This window comes from Pan paniscus, chromosome 1, assembly GCF_029289425.2.
Source record: "Pan paniscus chromosome 1, NHGRI_mPanPan1-v2.0_pri, whole genome shotgun sequence".
NCBI lineage: Eukaryota > Metazoa > Chordata > Mammalia > Primates > Hominidae > Pan > Pan paniscus.
Genome location: NC_073249.2, coordinates 121,016,843 through 121,034,899, shown reverse-complemented (window position 1 = coordinate 121,034,899; position 18,057 = coordinate 121,016,843). Strand labels below are relative to the sequence as shown.

The 18,057-nt window shown below is 37.3% G+C and overlaps 1 long non-coding RNA gene across 3 annotated transcripts in view; it reads left to right on the top strand.

Annotated features, from left to right (window-relative positions):
• Positions 1–16,946, top strand: part of LOC117974878 (uncharacterized) — a 172,625-nt gene extending 155,679 nt beyond the window's left edge. For 2 of the 3 annotated variants that reach the window (XR_008626046.2, XR_008626041.2), the window contains exon 11: positions 14,601–16,946. This is a non-coding gene — a long non-coding RNA (uncharacterized LOC117974878). Of the gene's footprint in view, positions 1–1,885; positions 6,818–14,600 lie in introns of those variants that run through there. The other variant, XR_008626047.2, reaches the window with a different exon arrangement.
• Positions 16,947–18,057: the final 1,111 nt, after the last annotated feature.

Here is an 18,057-nt window from a genome sequence, read left to right as displayed (position 1 = left end):
TACAAAAATACAAAATTAGCCAGGCATGGTGGTGCATGCCTGTAATCTGAGCTACTCGGGAGGCTGAAGCAGGATAATCACTTGAACCCGGGAGGCGGAGGTTGCGGTGAACTGAGATCACGCCATTGCACTCTAGCCTGAGCAACAAGAGTAAAACTCCAGAAAAAAGAAAGAAAGAAAATTGAAATAATTATTTTTTCAAGACTACAACAGCAATAATGGCAAAACTTAATTTTACCACGCAAGCCTGGTCTCCACTGCTACTTTGTCATTTTCACACACACTCATCATGTAGCTTTCCTGCTACTCTTTTATAGGTGGATTCAAAGTTTTTTGTTTGTTCTCATATCTCAATATAATGTATTTATTGGTGGCAACATACACTGTTTCTACTAACTAACTTGGCACTGGATGAGATGGCAGCACTGTTAATATTTATAGTGACAGAGCTCTGGATATTTTTGGTTTAGAGCAATTTGGTTGAAATCAAGTTGACCAACAACAACAAAAATATATATATATTTGAAATGACAATTAGAACATTACCCCCAAACTGTCTACTTTTAGATATTTAGTTTTGTTCAAATCCTCCTAAGTGTTGAACATCTAACTCCTTAATAGTATCCATAGCCGTCTCTGCAATTAGAAATAATTAATTATAAATTTACAGTTTTGAAGTAAATAAAAAGGCTGAAACATTCATAAATACTTGCAACTCCACATCCGGTTTGTTTACAAATGATGACTTAAGCCCAAGTTTTCTATAAATTAAAATACTCTCCACAAAATGGCATATAGCTCTATCATTCAGATTATTTCACTAGCTACTATGAATGTTGTACTATAATTTATTTTGAGATAAAAATATCTATTTTCCCTACTTATGAAGTAAATTTATATTCATAAAGATGTTGTGGTTCCTTATTAATAAACTAGGCATGAATTCAATGAGTTTGTTGCTGAGAAATAAAAACACACACATAACTATTTCCATCAAAATAATACTTTTAAACTGTTCATGTAGTCTAGGTTTAAAATTGAGGATACTCAATGCTTTTTAAAAGGAATGATAGAGGGGATATTTTGTAACTAAAAACAGACAAATTTCTTCTTCCAAACATGAGGAAGTATTTTCTTAGAAAGAAATTCCTCTTACGGAAGCCAAAGGAACATTTTCATGTTTTGACCTGAAATAGTTTTCCCATTTCTCTTGTGGAAATTCCATAGTTCTTGGAAAGTAAAGAAATGTCTTTAAACCATTGCTTATCTAAGCTTTTATATAATTCCTTTCCATTTTATTGAAAAATGAGTTTAACCTTCAGACATTCCAATAATTTATCTATATTTTATGACCAGCTGCTTCAAGAAATGCTTAAGATTTATTCCAAGAGCTATGGTCAGTCACCAAGGCAGCACATATTTATTGAGTATTAAGTGCATAGACATAGCTATTTTAGGCATCGGCTTCATAGTAGATAACTTATATTTTAGGATCAAGTAAAAATATTCTCTCTGACTTTATATTCCCATTTTTAATTTCTTAGGAAAATAACAATGTTATCAAAATGCATATGACTATATATTTAGTGAGATTGGTGGTAATTGTGATATGACTAAAAACATCTTTCCTGAAACACTGGCTGTTTAATGTTGACAGCATTCCTGGTGGATTTTACAGTTAAGTCATTGTTTAATAAACATGTTTAAGAGGCTCAGCTAAATAGGAATAAACTAGCTTCTCATGAATGTATATTAACAGTTTTAATTCTTCTTCCAAATTAGTTTTAGTCTTCCAATGAAAAATTACAAGAATTTAAAAGTTAGTAAATTTTTTTAAATAAAAATACATAAGTCTTGTATTTTTCAACTTTTATTGGAAATCCAGGCCTTTGTTTTGAAGAAAGAAGCTTCAGCCCAGGCTGTGACCCCATTCCTGCATTAAGATGGCAATAGCAGGGCTCAGAAGCACATACTCACTGATTCCTTCTGGTCTCATTAATGGGTAAGGAATATGTATGTCATAAACTCAGTTGGGGTACATCAGCAACACTACATTAAGCAGCATATACAATTTGCACATTTATGGACTGATATGCTTAGCATTTATGAAGACTCATTTTTCTATTGCCTGAAAAGAAACAATACTAATAGTGTGTGCAATTAAGAGCTCACAAGAATAATGGAAAAATTAGTGACCTGTAACCACTTTTAGTACAATGTGCTGCCATGAAAGTATAATGAATTCCTCTCTATTCTTTTTGCTGAGCATCAATACAGATAAATAATCTACAATACTTCATGAATAACCCAAGAGATGATGAAAGGATATTGGCCAAGTTACTCCCTAAATATGCAGATTTACTTCTCTGTACATCTGTCTATTACCTAATTACTCCTCTTGATAAGTCAATTCAATTCTAAAAACATTTATTGACAATTTTCTTCTCTGATGAGTGATGTACAAATAAAAAGGAATTATTTCTCTACAGTAATAATAAAGCATACTAAATAAAAGGGACACATAAATGAAAAAGTTTAATAGTTCTATAGGCAAGTACAGTGTTAAGAAGCAAAATGAGTGATGAAAATAACATTTAAAGAATTCAAAGAAATATGCAATCGGAAAGTGACATAGAAAATGGAGAATCTTTACAATGGAGTAATAGCTTGTATTACACCAGTATATGGATAGGAAAATGATATGTGTGTGTGAGAGAGAGATAGAGAGAACAGATGGCAAATGACTAAATGTAAGGAAGGTCAGGTTTCCTGGTCTCACTCTGAGGTTGCTTTATGTCCTAGTTTAGATGAATGAAAGTTTTTCAGAAACAAAAAAATAAGTAGATCTCATTACTCTAAGCAAAGGAGAAGAAAAAAACAGAAAGAATAAGTATTTTTGGGTTAGAGTAATACCTGGGTCAATCTTCAAATCATAGGGAACAGTACAGACATCAGTGTTCTCTTTTACAGTTTATGGAAAACATTCACCAAGAAAGTGTCAGCCTGGTAACAGTACAAGTTTTCTTGTCTCTACAAATACCATTACCCACAAAACTTCTTAGATCAAATACCTCTTTATTCTCCGAAGAAGACGCAGTTCTAAAGTAATCATAAAATTGTTAGGGCATACATTTTCAACTCCTAATTATTAGAACAAGTTCCATGGCCACAACTGGGCATTGTTTTATGTAGTGATTGCTTATGTTAATCAGTTAATTCTCTCCCATGGCTACCATTTCCTGTCCTGCATGCTCTGTGCACTTCCCTTGTTTTCACTTTAACCCCTCCCTGATCTGGTCCTGACCGTCAGTCTTTTTTTTTTTTTTGAGAAGGAGTCTTGCTCTATCACCCAGGCTGGAGTGCAGTGGCATGATCTCAGCTCACTGCAACCTCCACCTCCCGGGTTCACGTCTTTCTCCAGCCTCAGCCTCCTAAGTAGCTGGGACCACAGGCGCCCGCCACCATGCCTAATTTTTTGTATTTTTAGAAGAGACGAGGTTTCACCGTGTCAGCCAGGAAGGTCTCGATCTCCTGACCTCGTGATACTCCTGCCTGGGCCTCCCAAAGTGCTGGGACTACAGCGTGAGCCACCGTGCTCAGCCCGTCAGTTTCATGATGCATGTATTTTCTTTGGATTTATGAGTTCCCTCCTAGTTTTATATTCTTCTTTAATTAAGCAAAAATTGCTGTACTATTTTATTAATTAGTCTTGTGAGCTTTCTCAAGTTCTTTCATCTTTTGATTTTTCATATCTATAATCCTGGATCAATCTATTCAGTATCTCCATATCTACACAGTTGCAAGTATGGCTGCTACAACTGCAGATACATGTGAGATTCAATTTCAAATGGACCCTCAGTATCTGTATTTTTATTCTGTTTTTTGTTACCTCAGTTTTTTTATACAAAGCTTACTTGATTTTAAGTACCTTGCTATACCATTAGATCATTTATTTCCAACAACTAACATTATCTCCTACAGCATACAGAACAGTGAAATCATCAGGTAGGAGAATCCTCAGCTTAATGACCTGAGACCTATAGTTATCTATTAAATGCCTATTTTTACCTCTGTCCTTATTTATCAGGAATTGTGCTGCCTTCAATTATCTTTTATTCTAACTCCTTCTTCCTAGCTTTTTGCTTATCTTGATCTATCAATTGTTTTCTATATTTTTAGAAGATTGTACTCTGAAAGCACCTTTTCTTCAACCTATTTATCTATTTATTTCTTTTCTATTTATTTTAGATACTACATTCACTACACAAGAGATTGAACTTTTTTCTGAAATGTCTACATAAACTTTTGAAAACTACATAATTCCCATGTGATGTATTAGCCAAAAGGGACCATAACTGAGATAGTAAAATGGTGATATTAACAAAGAAAACCAGAATTGTTAGAGAAAATGAGATACAAGTGACGGCAGCGGCAGCCCATCAGTGGCCGCGGCTGCAAAGATGCAGGCTGCAGCAGGGGAGGTGTGTCCAAGGCTGCATGGCCCATGGAGCCCATGGGCGTCCTGCCCCCTACCAAGTCAGAGAGGCAGGAGCCCCAGGCTCCCAGGCACAGCTGCAGCTGCCCATTTGTGGCACTGCACCCAAGCTTCCCTGCACTATCGGGAGCCAAGGAAGCCTGCCCTGCCCCCACAGGCTCGGAAGTGCTCCCTCCTGCTCCCTGGCCTCCCCTGGCTCCAGGAGCCTGCTCCAGTGAGAAGCAAAGCTGTAGCCAAGTCCAGGTGCCATCATGACCTGATCAAGTGTGCACATGCTCAGGGTGGCACTGACATGCCAGACCCCTGCTGTCTCAGCCCCCTCCAGACTTTGGGCACCAATAAGCAAGGGAGGAAGGATGGGGAAGAAGCTGAGGGCAGCTTGACACGGGTCTGCAAGCACCCCTTGGCAAGAAAAGCCTGGGTGCCATGGGCGGCATGTTGATGGTGGGAGGCAGACAGGTTCCTGGGCAGTTGAGGAATTAATAGCCTACCAACCAAAAAAAAAAAAAAAAAAAAAAAACCCCAGGACCAGAAGGATTCACAGTGGAAATCTACCATAGGTACAAAGAGGAGCTGTACCATTCCTTCCAAAAGTGTTCCAAACAACAGAAAAAGAGGGACTCCTCCCTAACTCATTTTATGAGGCCAGCATCATCCTGATACCAAAATCTGACATAGACACAAGAAATAAAGAAAATTTCAGGCCAATATCCCTGATGAACATCAGTGGGAAAATCCTCAATAAAATACTGGCAAACCAAATCCAGCAGCACATCCAAAAGCTTATCCACCACGATCAAGTGGGCTTCATCCCTGGGATGCAAGGCTGGTTTAACATACATGAATCAATAAACATAATCCATCACATAAACAGAACCAACCACAAAAACCACATGATTATCTCAATAGATGTAGTAAAGTCCTTTGACAAAATTCAACAGCTGTGCATGCTAAAAACTTTCAGTAAATTAGGTATTGATGGGACATATCTCAAAATAGTAAGAGCTATCTATGACAAACCCACAGCCAATATCATACTGAATGGGCAAAAACTGGAAGCATTCCCTTTGAAAACTGGCACAAGACAGGGATGTCCTCTCTCACCACTCCTATTCAACACAGTGTTGGAAGTTCTGGCCAGGGCAATCAGGCAGGAGAAGGAAATAAAGGGTATTCAATTAGGAAAAGAGGAAGTCAAATTGTCCCTGTTTGCAGATGACATGATTGTATATCTAGAAAACCCCATCATCTCAGCCCAAAATCTCCTTAGGCTGATAAGCAACTTCAGCAAAGTCTCAGGATACAAAATCAATGTGCAAAAATCACAAGCATTCCTATACACTAATAATAGACAGAGGGCCAAATCATGAGTGAACTCCCATTCAGAATTGCCACAAAAGAATAAAATATCTAGGAATCCAACTTACAAGGGATGTGAAGGACCTCTTCAAGGAGAACTACAAACCACTCCTCAAGGAAATAAAAGATAGGACACAAAGAAATGGAAAAACATTTCATACTCATGTATAGGAAGAATCAATATTGTGAAAATGGCCATACTGCCCAAAGTAATTTATAGATTCAATGTTATTTGTTTCTTGTAAACAAATTTACAAGAAAAAAAACAACCTCATCAAAAAGTGGGCAAAACATATGAACTTACACTTCTCAAAAGAAGACATTTAGACAGACCACAAACATATGAAAAAAAGCTCATCATCACCGGTCATTAGAGAAATGCTAATTTTTGTATTTTTAGTACAACAAACCACAATGAGATACCATCTCAGGCCAGTTAGAATGGTGATCATTAAAAAGTCAGGAAACAACAGATGCTGGAGAGGATGTGGAGAAATAGGAACGCTTTTACACTGTTGGTAGGAGTGTAAATTAGTTCAACCATTGTGCAAGACAGTGTGACAATTCCTCAAGGATCTAGAATTAGAAATACCACTTGACCCAGTAATCTCATTACTGGGTATATACCCAAAGGATTATAAATCATTCTACTATGAAGACACATGCACATGCATGGTTGTTGCAGCACTATTCACAATAGCAAAGACTTGGAACCAACCCAAATGCCCATCAATGATCAACTGGATAAAGAAAATGTGGCACATATACACCATGGAATACTATCCAGCCATAAAAAGAAGATGATTTCATGTCCTTTTCAGGGACATGGATGAAGCTGGAAACCATCACTCAGCAAACTAACACAGAAACAGAAAACCAAACACCGAATGTTCTCACTCATATGTAGGAGTTGAACAATGAGAACACATGGACCCAGGGAGGGGAACATCACACAGTGGGGCCTGTCAGGGGATGGGGGGCTTGGGGAGGGATACCATTAGGAGAAATACCTAATGTATATGACAGGTTTATGGGTGCAGCAAACCACCATGGCACATGTATACTTATATAACAAACCTGCACGTTCTGCATATGTATCCCAGAACTGAAAGTATAATAATAAAAATAAAGTGAATATCCAAGGTATAGGTATATTTAAAATGCCTTTAGGTCTTTTTCCCTTCATGGATCTTGTTGTTCTGAAAGAAGGGTTTTGTTTTATTCTCAGTCAACTGAATTACTTTTTTCTATTTTTGTCGCCACTCTTAATGCACACATGAGGGGCCCTAAGGTAACTTCTGATGGCCTGGGACTACTTGGAAAAACAGAGGAGGCATCAGTGACCTTGTTTTGGGAGAAAACTCCTCTTTTCCTCATGGAACATCAGGAATCAGAGGCAGATTGTTCCCTCTCAAAATCTGTTTTTGTCTTTCAGCTATGCCTGTTGATTAGGCTCTAGAAACTGCATGTTTTCCTAGCCCTGTTTCTTGAAGGGCTCCACTCTGAGGCCAGTAATCCAATTTGGAGATTGGCAAATGAAAAATCTTACAACTAGTGGATCTTCTTCTGTCTATGTTATGTGTTTGATGTTTATATGAAATATATATCTAATTGATTAGCTTAAAGAAAAATAAGCACTTAGATAAAACATTTTAAAAAAATAAAGCTATAATGCCCCTTAGTTGATGTGACTTTAATCTTTGAGAAATAAAAACAGTTTTAAAAATTATTGGTAAAATAATAATGTCTTCAAAATATAGACATGTGGTCTAAATTATGCAGTTCACAAACTAGGTTCTAAATGCTTTAAGGTCGTAAACTGCTTCTTTGGCTTTTTTGGTTTTTTTTTTTAATTAAGACAAAGTGTTGCTCTGTCACCCAGGCTGTAGTACAGCAGCACAATCTTGACTCACTTCAACCTCCCCTGCCTGGGTTCAAGAGATTCTCATGCCTCAGCCTCCTGAGTAGATGGGACTACAGGAGTGCACAACCTTGCCTGGCTAATTTTTGTGTTTTTACTAGAGATGGGGTTTCACCATGTTGGCCAGGCTGGTTTTGAACTCCTGACCTCAGGTGATCCACCCAGCTCGGTCTCCCAAAGTTCTGGGATTACAGGCGTGAGCCATAATTCTGGCCTTCTTTGGCTTTTGAAAATTGTTTAACTAACCTTCTTAACAATTTCTCAAGACCTGGGGACATACGAAGGTAACCACCCCCTAACTATGCTGGAAAGAGTCAGACCTTATCTGCACCTAGTACCTAATTAAAATATCTTACCAGGTTTTACGCCAAATTAAAATTTGCTAAGAGTTACCATTATAATATGTAACTGAGACCAATGAAAATAGATTTACATGCATGGTGTGTAAAAAAAGTAAAAATTTTTTAGTAAAAGTTTATAAGGCAGCATGGGGATGTATATTTTTGCCTAGTTTAGAGGGTTAAATGATTGTTTTAAATTAGTTATAATAAAGTTAAAAGTTTTAACAAGTTGTGGAAGGTTTGTAAAAGTTAATCCTGTAAAAGCAATTCTTGTGTGAACATATTGAGTAAATTCAAAAGGAAATTATTTGTTTTTTCTGTAAATTACACATTGGGAAAAAAGCACAAGAAGAATTTCTTCAGGTACTGACCTGCTTCGTAACAAATATTTTTAAAGGGTTATGTAAGTTTTATGAAAATCTCACCTCATGGTCAAACTGATTAAGATTGGATAGATTTGTCTATAAGGTTTTATTAAAATAAATTTGGCTTGACATCAATAATAGACTAATGTAAAGGAAATTTGGCTCTCCTCTCAAACAAGATTTTCATGTAATGTTAAAAGATAATGAAAGATTTTTGTTAACCTTGTGAATAAACTGCTGAAAAAAGAAGGAAAAGACAAGAGACAGATAATTTGGAAAGCTAAGTCTTCCTGCTTAAAGAGTAAAGTTTTTTGCTTTTTAAAAATTTCTTGAGTCGTTATTTTGGTTAATAAATGACTTATCATAACCTGTAATTCTATTATATAATATCAAGTGTTTTAAACATTGAGCATATTTGATAGTCTTTCCAAAATCAAATTACAGCTTTAAAATTGTCTTTTAAAACCCCTAGCTTTTGGAAACTACAGAGGACCCTTGGAGTATCCAAAAGAGAAGTAAACAGGATTGTTTTACATGTTTAGTCACATGGGTTTGCCAAAATAAAAATAACAGTCTTTTTCAGTTTATATTTTAGTAAATAATATTAATATATGTTCCAAATTTGTATGGGATTTTTAAAATTCTAATGTCTGAGTATATGCTATCAATTATATTAACTTATTGTATGTCACAGACATAACCAAATTTCTTTATCAATTGTGTTTTTGAAGTGACTACTCAAAGATATTTTGTCATTCACAATTGTCTTCTTTTGATCCTCTTGAAAAGATGGTATATATTAATCTATAGAACTTTGACAAGTGCTCTTAAATGCAGGTTTCTGATATCTTGGGAAATTTTGACATTCGAATAAAGGAAAAATGTTCAGGACTCATGAAGAACGGAAATGTTCATGAATATCAAGCAGAATAAGAGTTAACTGAATGGACTGAACTAATAGAAAACTGAAGTAATCTTTTCTAATATTTTGCTTAAAACATGGCTGATCTTTTTTGTTAAAGTCAGGAAAACTTTTATTTTGAGCTATTTATAGCTTTTGACAATTGAGTAAGGTATACCTTTGTGAACAAAATTTGGAGCATATTTGTTTCTCTGCCTGGTTTCTTCAGAATTTGGAAACTATATGTGAATATTCTTAACTATGGCAACATAGTTATTTGCATAAGTGTAATAAGAATCCATTTTCTGGGCCAGGTGCAGTAGCTTATGCCTGTAATCCCAGCACTTTGGGAGGCCAAGATGGGCAGATCACAAGGTCAGGAGATTGAGACCATCCTGGCTAACACTGTGAAACCTCATCTCTACTAAAAATACAAAAAACCTTAGCCAGGTGTGGTGGCAGGTGCCTGTAGTCCCAGCTACTCGGGAGGCTGAGGCAGGAGAATGATGTGAACCCAGGAGGCGGAGCTTGCAGTGAGCCAAGATCACGCCACTGCACTCCAGCCTGGGTGACAGAGCGAGACGCCATCTCAAAAAAAAAAAAAAAAAAAAAAAGAATCCATTTTCTTTTGCAACAGGATGCAATTGGAGAAACTGGTTGTTTTACTAAAGTTTGGCCTCAAAAAGTGTGCTTCCTTTTAAGGTATCAAGCTTAACTTGCAGAACCAATAAAAGGTCCTTGGGGAAACTGGCCCCATAGCCTGTGTACACCATTCCCATACCCCACCTGGTCCCTAACCTTTGGTCTGTAAAGAATGTCACTTTCTAACAGGCCCTGGAACCCCAAGTTATCTTGGGACTTTGAGAAGAGAGGAATTTATTCAACTCATAGGTATTTGAGGGGAAAAACTCATTGTAGGGCTAGGCTTTAAAGGGTCTTATCTGAGGTTCCTTTCAGAACAGAGTTTCATCAGAGCCAATTTAAAAAGCCTATATAAAATAATTATTCTTGTTTCACTTTACACAAATAATCAGGCTAAATATAAGACTAAAATGTAATATTCTGCAAACAAGTCAGTCCTATCATGATTTGTTTTTAACAAACATGAGGACTGGAGAGAGAAAAATTATACTTCAAAACTTATTGCGCACTTGCCATTAAATTCTAATCTCAAAGTATTTGTCTGCATTTTAGACTAACCCTGTTCATTTCTATGAACCAACCAGTGATCTCTGGTTGCAGCTCAGAAAAAACAAAATGGATGGGTAATGTAAAACTCTGGGCCGGGCTCAGTGGCTCACACTTGTAATCCCAGCACTTTGGGAGGCTGAGGCAGGTGGATCACAAGGTCAGGAGATTGAGACCATCCTGGCTAACACGGTGAAACCCCGTCTCTCCTAAAAATACAAAAAAAATTAGCCAGGAATGGTGGCAGGTGCCTGTAGTTCCAGCTACTTGGGAGGCTGCTGCAGGACAATGGCATGAACCCAGGAGGCAGAGCTTGCAGTGAACCGAGACTGCGCCACTGCACTCCAGCCTGGGCAACAGAGCGAGACTCTGTTTCAAAAGAAATAAATGAACAAACAAACAAAAAACAACTCTTGGTCAGTACTGTAGTCCTGGGCAATTATCCTGCAAATCCTGCCAGGTGATAAGGGTAAATAGGGTGCCTATACTCGAAGGTTTCTTTTTTGAGAAAATAAGAACAACAGAGCTTACCAAAACCAACCCCCTTGCACCCAAGTCTTAGCAGGCATAACTGTAGCCACCAGTTATCTGGGCATGTCAGCAGCCTCAAGATTTTTGAGCTGTCCTTACCCCCTTGTTTCATTTTGATATGTGTGTTCTAATAACCCAGTTTGTCTCTTCTTGCCTTCGGGCCATCAAACTCCAAATCATCATGCAAATCCAGCTTCAGACAATAGCTCCCTTTCACTGAGAACCCTTAGATAGGCCTCTGAGAGAAGATCTGACTGCTGCTTTCACCAAGACAATGTCACCTGTCAGCATGAAGCAATTAAGACAGTCATCATCCCTATTGTAACGGCAGTTAGATGTACCTCTTCAGAGTGGAGATCAATGGAAGCAACAACTTATTTAGAGTGGCTGCTGTGAAGACACCAGCTGCAGAATGGGAGTGGGGCAGGAACCACTGGAGAAGGAGCTGCATGCTCCCAGGCACAGCTGCAGCCACCCAGCCACAGCTCCAGATCCTGGAATCCCTGTGATCTTGGGCTCAGGATGCTCCCCCTCCTCCTGCATGCTCAGTAGTGCCTGCTTTCACTCCTTGGCCTCTCCATGCTCCTGGCACTCTCTCCAGTGCAGAACAAAGTAGTAGCCAAGCCCAGGTTCTGTCATGACCTGGCTGGGTGTGCACATGCTTGGGGTAGTGCTGACCACTACAGCCCTCTGCTGCCTTGACCTCCTCTGGGCTTTGAGGACTGATGAGCATGGGAGGTTGGCCAGAGAGGGGGCTGAGGGCCACTCAGCATGGGCCTCCAGGCACCCCTCAGTATGAACAGCCTGGACACTGCAGATGGCATGTTGACAACAGGAGGCAGACAGGTTCCTGGGCAGAAAGGGGCAGGTCCCTGATAAAACTCCACCTTCAAGCCAGGAACAGCCAGAAGCCTGTGGGCCAGGCTTCTCATTCTGGATGGAGTCCATGGCCTGAAGTGAAAACTTATGGTGCTTTTTCCAGGCCTGCCCATGGACCAATCAGCATGTACTTCCTCCCTTCTGAGCCCATAAAAGCCCTGTACTCAGCCAGACTCACACAAACCTCAGGACAACCAGCTGTGGGAAGGTGCTACCCACTTCAGGTTTCTTCAACTTGTTGGAATGACTTGCCTGTGGGGAAGGAGCTACCCACTACAGGTTCATCACTGCTGAGAGCTGGACATTCATCAAGATGACCTGCCTGTGGGAAGGAGATGCCCACTTTGGGTCTCCTGAGAGCTAGTCTATCACTCAGTGAAGCTGCTGTCTATCTTTCTCACCCTCTCGTGGTCTACATACCTCATTCATCCTGGACGTGGGACAAGAACTTGGGACCCACTGAATGGCAGGACTGAAAGAGATGTAACACAAACAGGGCTGAAACACGACCCCAACTTGCCACACTGTGGGTGATGAGAAGGATAGAAGGGCTGTGACCCTTTGAGGACCCCAGTCCTAGGGAATCCCAGAGCCAAGGCTGTGACATCCTCTTTAGGGCTCTATAGTTTCTGGCATCTCCAGGCTTTCAGGCATGACTGTGTTCCCTGGTGCCCACAGCAGAAGCTGCTTGAGTTACCCATGATCCAGCCACAGCCTCGCATGGAGTCAGTGCCTGTACTAGTGCTTGTAGCTGCCCACCCCACCCCTGCTGGAACACATGGCTGTGCATAGTGGCTGGACCCCACACCCACTCACATACCCCTCACCATTCTGCACCTGGCTCACCCTTGGCAGGTATCGGATCCAGGCCAGTAGTGCGAGCTGAGCACCGTGGGCTGGGTCAAGTAAGTGGAATGAGCCCAGCGAGCCTGAGCAAAACTCAGGCAAAGATGCCACTGCTACATAGGTTTCCAGGTGAAAAATTGATGGTCTAAGCATCCCGTGACACAAGACCATCAAAATAATTAACTAGCTAAATTTACCTTTGTATTACAAATGATTGAAGTATGAATGAATGCCTGGTCTATCATGGAGAATGCAGAGGGGGATGACAGAATACCCTGAGTCGAATTGCTGCAATGATTACTGAAATAAATTCATGTTACCACATTTTCAGGTAGTTGTTGATTAAATTGAATAATATGCATAGGGTGACTCATGTATGAATTGGCACCTAGAAATTCTGTGTATAGTAGAAAAGTGTTTTTTTATAAGAAATATAAAAGTCATTCATTTCTGAAATGGTACAAATATTTTGTTTTATAAAATCTGAGAAAGTGATCTTGATATTCTATTTGTATAATGAAACATAAAAGAGATTCCAAGTCTGAAGAGCTAATAATTAATTTGGTTCTTTTCTTTCTGGAAGTGTAGAAAGCAAGGAGTTTATAATACAATATTTAATTAACTTGCATTTTATTTCCACTTTTTCTCAAGTTTAAGTCGTATCTGTAAATTTTCTTGAAACTGTATAAAAAGTATTATTTTGCAACTTATAGAAAACTTTGTGTAGTACTCTTTGTGTCGGAAATCTAATTTCTCAAGGAAAAACAAATAGCCCTTGTACTACATTTTTTAAATATCATGTACTTTAAACACTGATACACAAAATGATTACATACATTCAAAAAATATTTTTTTCTATGTCTCCAGATGATCAGTAGGGAGTTAAATGCAATAATGATTTTTGACATCATATATTTACTTTATGACAAAAATTTATACTTTTACATAAATACATATGCATGTGTCTTGTAGTTAATGCCAAAATAAATTCACAATATTACCACTTTTTCAAATTGGTGTTGATTAACTGATTAACTTGAAGAATATATTTAGGGTGATAAATATATGTGTAAATTAGTGTATTTAAAATGTCCCCTAAATAAAGAATTCATTTTAAGTAACCTGAAATCTAAAGCAGACGTTAGATGAATATTATATCTTAAAATATATTTTCTCCAATAAATAAATAAAAAGAGGCTTTGATTCAAGATAAACAAAAAGCATATATGATGTACATTCTCAAGTGTCATGGTTGACATTCTCAGCTTTATCTTTCCAGTAATATTAAGATATACACTTTTCAATATTTTACATTGACATTGCTCATCAATTGGCAGCAGATTATGAATTCAGAGTCATTTATATTAATGCTATTGGCAGTTTAGTACACATTAATAGGAATAGTTTAGATAAATTGTGGTTATGGAATAATTATTAACTTTACATTTTTTCCTTTAGCCCTGAATTTTTTGCAAATTTGGCATAATTTAAAAATCACACATACGACACCCACACTTCCACTGCAATAGTTAAGAGAAGTGATTATGTGGCATAGTATACTCCAAATTATGGAATGTTAACAGAAAACATGTTAACAGATGCTACAGGTTAAATTTTGCCCTCACAAAAATATATATCTTAAAGCACCATAGCTTGGAAACCCAGAATATGACTTTGTTTGGAAATAAGTTATTTATTAATATAATCAGGCAAAAATGAGGGCATTAGAGTGAGCCATTTTCCAACATGACTGATGTCCGTTTTTCAAAAAAAGGAAATTTGAAAACGTATGAAGAAAGAGACAAACATTGGAGTTATGCTGCCAACAACCAAGGAACATCTGGGGCTACAAAAACCTGGAAGAGGCAAGGATGGACCTTTCTCTACAAGTTTCAGAAGGAGCACGGCCCAGTCCACACCTTGATTTCAGATTTCTAACCTTCAGAACTGTGAGACAATATATTTCGGTTGTTGAAAGCCACTCCATTTGTGGTATTTTGTTATGGCCCTAGAGAACTAATACAATAGATATTAAGGTGAGAAAAATAGTTTCATTGCAAAATAATTTCTCCACAGCAAGTTCTAAGAGTGAACATACTTTTAATGCAGCTAAATAAAAATGAAGAATGTCTCAGTGACTTTACTGTATTAATGGCTATCTTGATGCTCCTAGAGGAGAATTGTAACATAAAATATTTTCATTTCTTAATTAGTTTTGTTTGTTAGTTTTTGTTTTTTTAGATACAGAACATTCTCCTGTTGCCCCAGATGGAAGGTAATGGTGCAATCATGCGCAATCACACCTCACTGCAGCCTCAACTTTCTGGGATCCAGTGATCCTCCTGCCTCAGCCTCCCATGTAGCTGGGAACACAGATTTGCACCACAGCACCAGGCTAATATAAAAATATTTGTTAGTGGAACAAAACATTTTCCATACTGGTCATGTCACATAACTACTACTCAATGGAAGCTAATTTGGGAAATGCAGAATGTCAAAATTAAAATAATTACCATAATACCTAGAAAATTCAAAGCAACTTCTTATTTTCCTCCAGGCAAAGAGGCAATATACCTTTTGATTCTGCTTTATTTTTTGACCTTAAAATAAATTTTTACTAAAAGCTCTTTAAATGCCAGTTGTGCTCTTGAGGATGAATCTCAGCTTGTGAATTTTTTGTTACAAGTAGTTTACAAAACCAGATGTTCAGATTGTTAAGAACAGCTGTAAAAACATAATACTACATTCGTTTCAAGAATTCTTCTGCTAGGTAAACATAAAACAATAACAAATGCAACAATGCAGATATCTGGTCAGACAGGTTTCATAATAAACATGAATTTCTCCTTGAATTTTTTGTGGAATGAGCAAGATGTATTTGAAACACTGAAACTTAGTTACAAATTGTAATTGCTTAAAAAATTTATACTTATGCCTTCATAATGCATTGAACACTAATGTGCATCACTAGATATTCAAATTTAAGCAGATATTCTAGGTTTATTTTGTCCTTTACATTGTTGGCTCTGTCAGAAGTGTTACTTCTTTATCAAATCCATTTCCTCTTCTAACTAGACAGGTGGCTAAATGTAGCCATCTGATTGAGTGCTAGCTCATGGAATATGACTGGAAAATTTGAAAACCAATTCAAGGATAAGCCCTTAAAAGTGTTCCCAGAATGCTCTTATAATGAACACAACTCCCAAGATGATTTTGAAAACTGTATATGAAAATGGTTGATTCATGCTGTAGAAGGAGTCAGAATCCTTGAATCATCATTTAAGGAAGAATTGTTGGCACGGAACACATGTATCAAACTACTACTTACGCAAAGTTAATCTGCTAACAACTTAGGTATATCTAGTGTAGCAGCTGATGTTACCTTATCTAAAACATTTGTCATTTTTTTTCTTGACAAATTGAGAACTGCTTAAAATTTTGAGTTTTGTTTGTGAATTCACTTTTCAAAAATTCGTTTAATAAAACTTATTGAACACTTACCATGAGCCAGATAAATGCCTGTACATAAAGCAATAAACAAAAGACAAAAAAGTAATCCTAAAGTTTTCACTGATTCACGGGTGTTTGTCAGATATGTTCCAGTGATGGAACAAGGAAAATAAGTATAAAAACATATAGTGATTAAGGGCTATAAAATATACTAGAAAAAATAAAATAATTACAATGGAGACAATATATTGGGAAGAAATATAGTTTTAAATAGATTGACCATGGAAAGTCTCATTGAAAACATGGAGTTGGGGGGAAACCATTTGAATATCTTGAGCACAAATTTTTGTAAAAAGTTAATAACAGGGGCAAAGTTCCTAAGGAGAGTGAATGTCTGATACGTTCAATGATTAGCACAGGTGTATGGAGAGGGGAAACAGTAAGTTATCGTGACAGCAGTTAATAAATGAGAGAAAGAAAATGAACTGGAAACATACCAGGAACCCATAGGCCATTGTAGGTTTAGGGCCATGGCTTGTACTCTGAAGAAAATAGAGAACAATAAGAATGTTTGAAAAGAAAAATTCATATATATACTATCTGACAATATTAAATATATTGACTGCTTTGCTGAGGTTAATGCCAATAGGGTAAGCATATAAGAGGGGAAGCCACTTATATATATATATATGAGTCTAGTGAAATGTTCAAGGAGGAGATGTTGGTGACTTGGGCCATAATCTTAACAGTGGTTTAATCGTCAAATTTTGGTTATATTTTGAAGGTGAAAAGAATAAGATTTTCTTATATTTCAGATATGGTATAGGCAAAAAAAGGAGTCCTATATAACTACAAAAATTTGCCTGAGTAATTGAATGATGGACTTGCCATTTTCTAAATAAATCAAACTTACGGAAAGTCAAATTTGATGGAAGATTGTGAGTTTTCTGTCATTTATAAGACATCCCAATGGTAGAGTAGAAGGCATTTGGAAACAGGAATTGCTGTTCAGAGGAAAAGTTGGAGCTGGAGATATAAATGTGCAAGATTTTAGTGCATAGAGATATTTTAAAACATGTGATTGAGGCGTGGGCAGCAAGTTTTAAGTGCAAAATTAGGAGGCTAATGTGTAGTCAATATACCTGGAATATTTGACACCTGGAGTGGATAATTTTTTAACACTCATTTCTTTACACGACAAAATTATTTTTAGTATGAATTATGAAATGAAGAAAAAAATAATTATGGCCAGACATTGAAAGTACAGACAGTTAATTTTTTTATTTTGTTAAATGTAAAATATATGTTACGGGTTGAATTGTACTCCTCATCTCCATCTGACACACAATATATATTGAGTCCTAACCCCCAGTTCCTCAGAATGTGACATTTTTCAGAGATACAGTATCTACAGAGTTAATCAAGTTAGAATGAGTTCATTATAGTGGGCCATAATTCAATGTAACTGGTATTATTATAAAATGAGAAAATTTGACAAAAGAGATGTATACACATTGAGGGTAGACAATGTGAAAAGCCCAGAGAGAAGACAGCCACCAAAAGCCCCCCCCCCCCAAAAAAAAAACAGTTCTGGAATAGATCCTTCCCTCATAATCCTCAGAAGGAACCCACTTTGTTGACACCTTAATTTTGGACTTTCAGCTTCCAGAACTGTCAGACAATACATTTCTGTTTTTTAAGCCAGCCAATTTCAACAAAAAATAAAATATAAAAATAATTTCATAGTGCAAATAATGAATTAGTATGTTGTCACACTAATC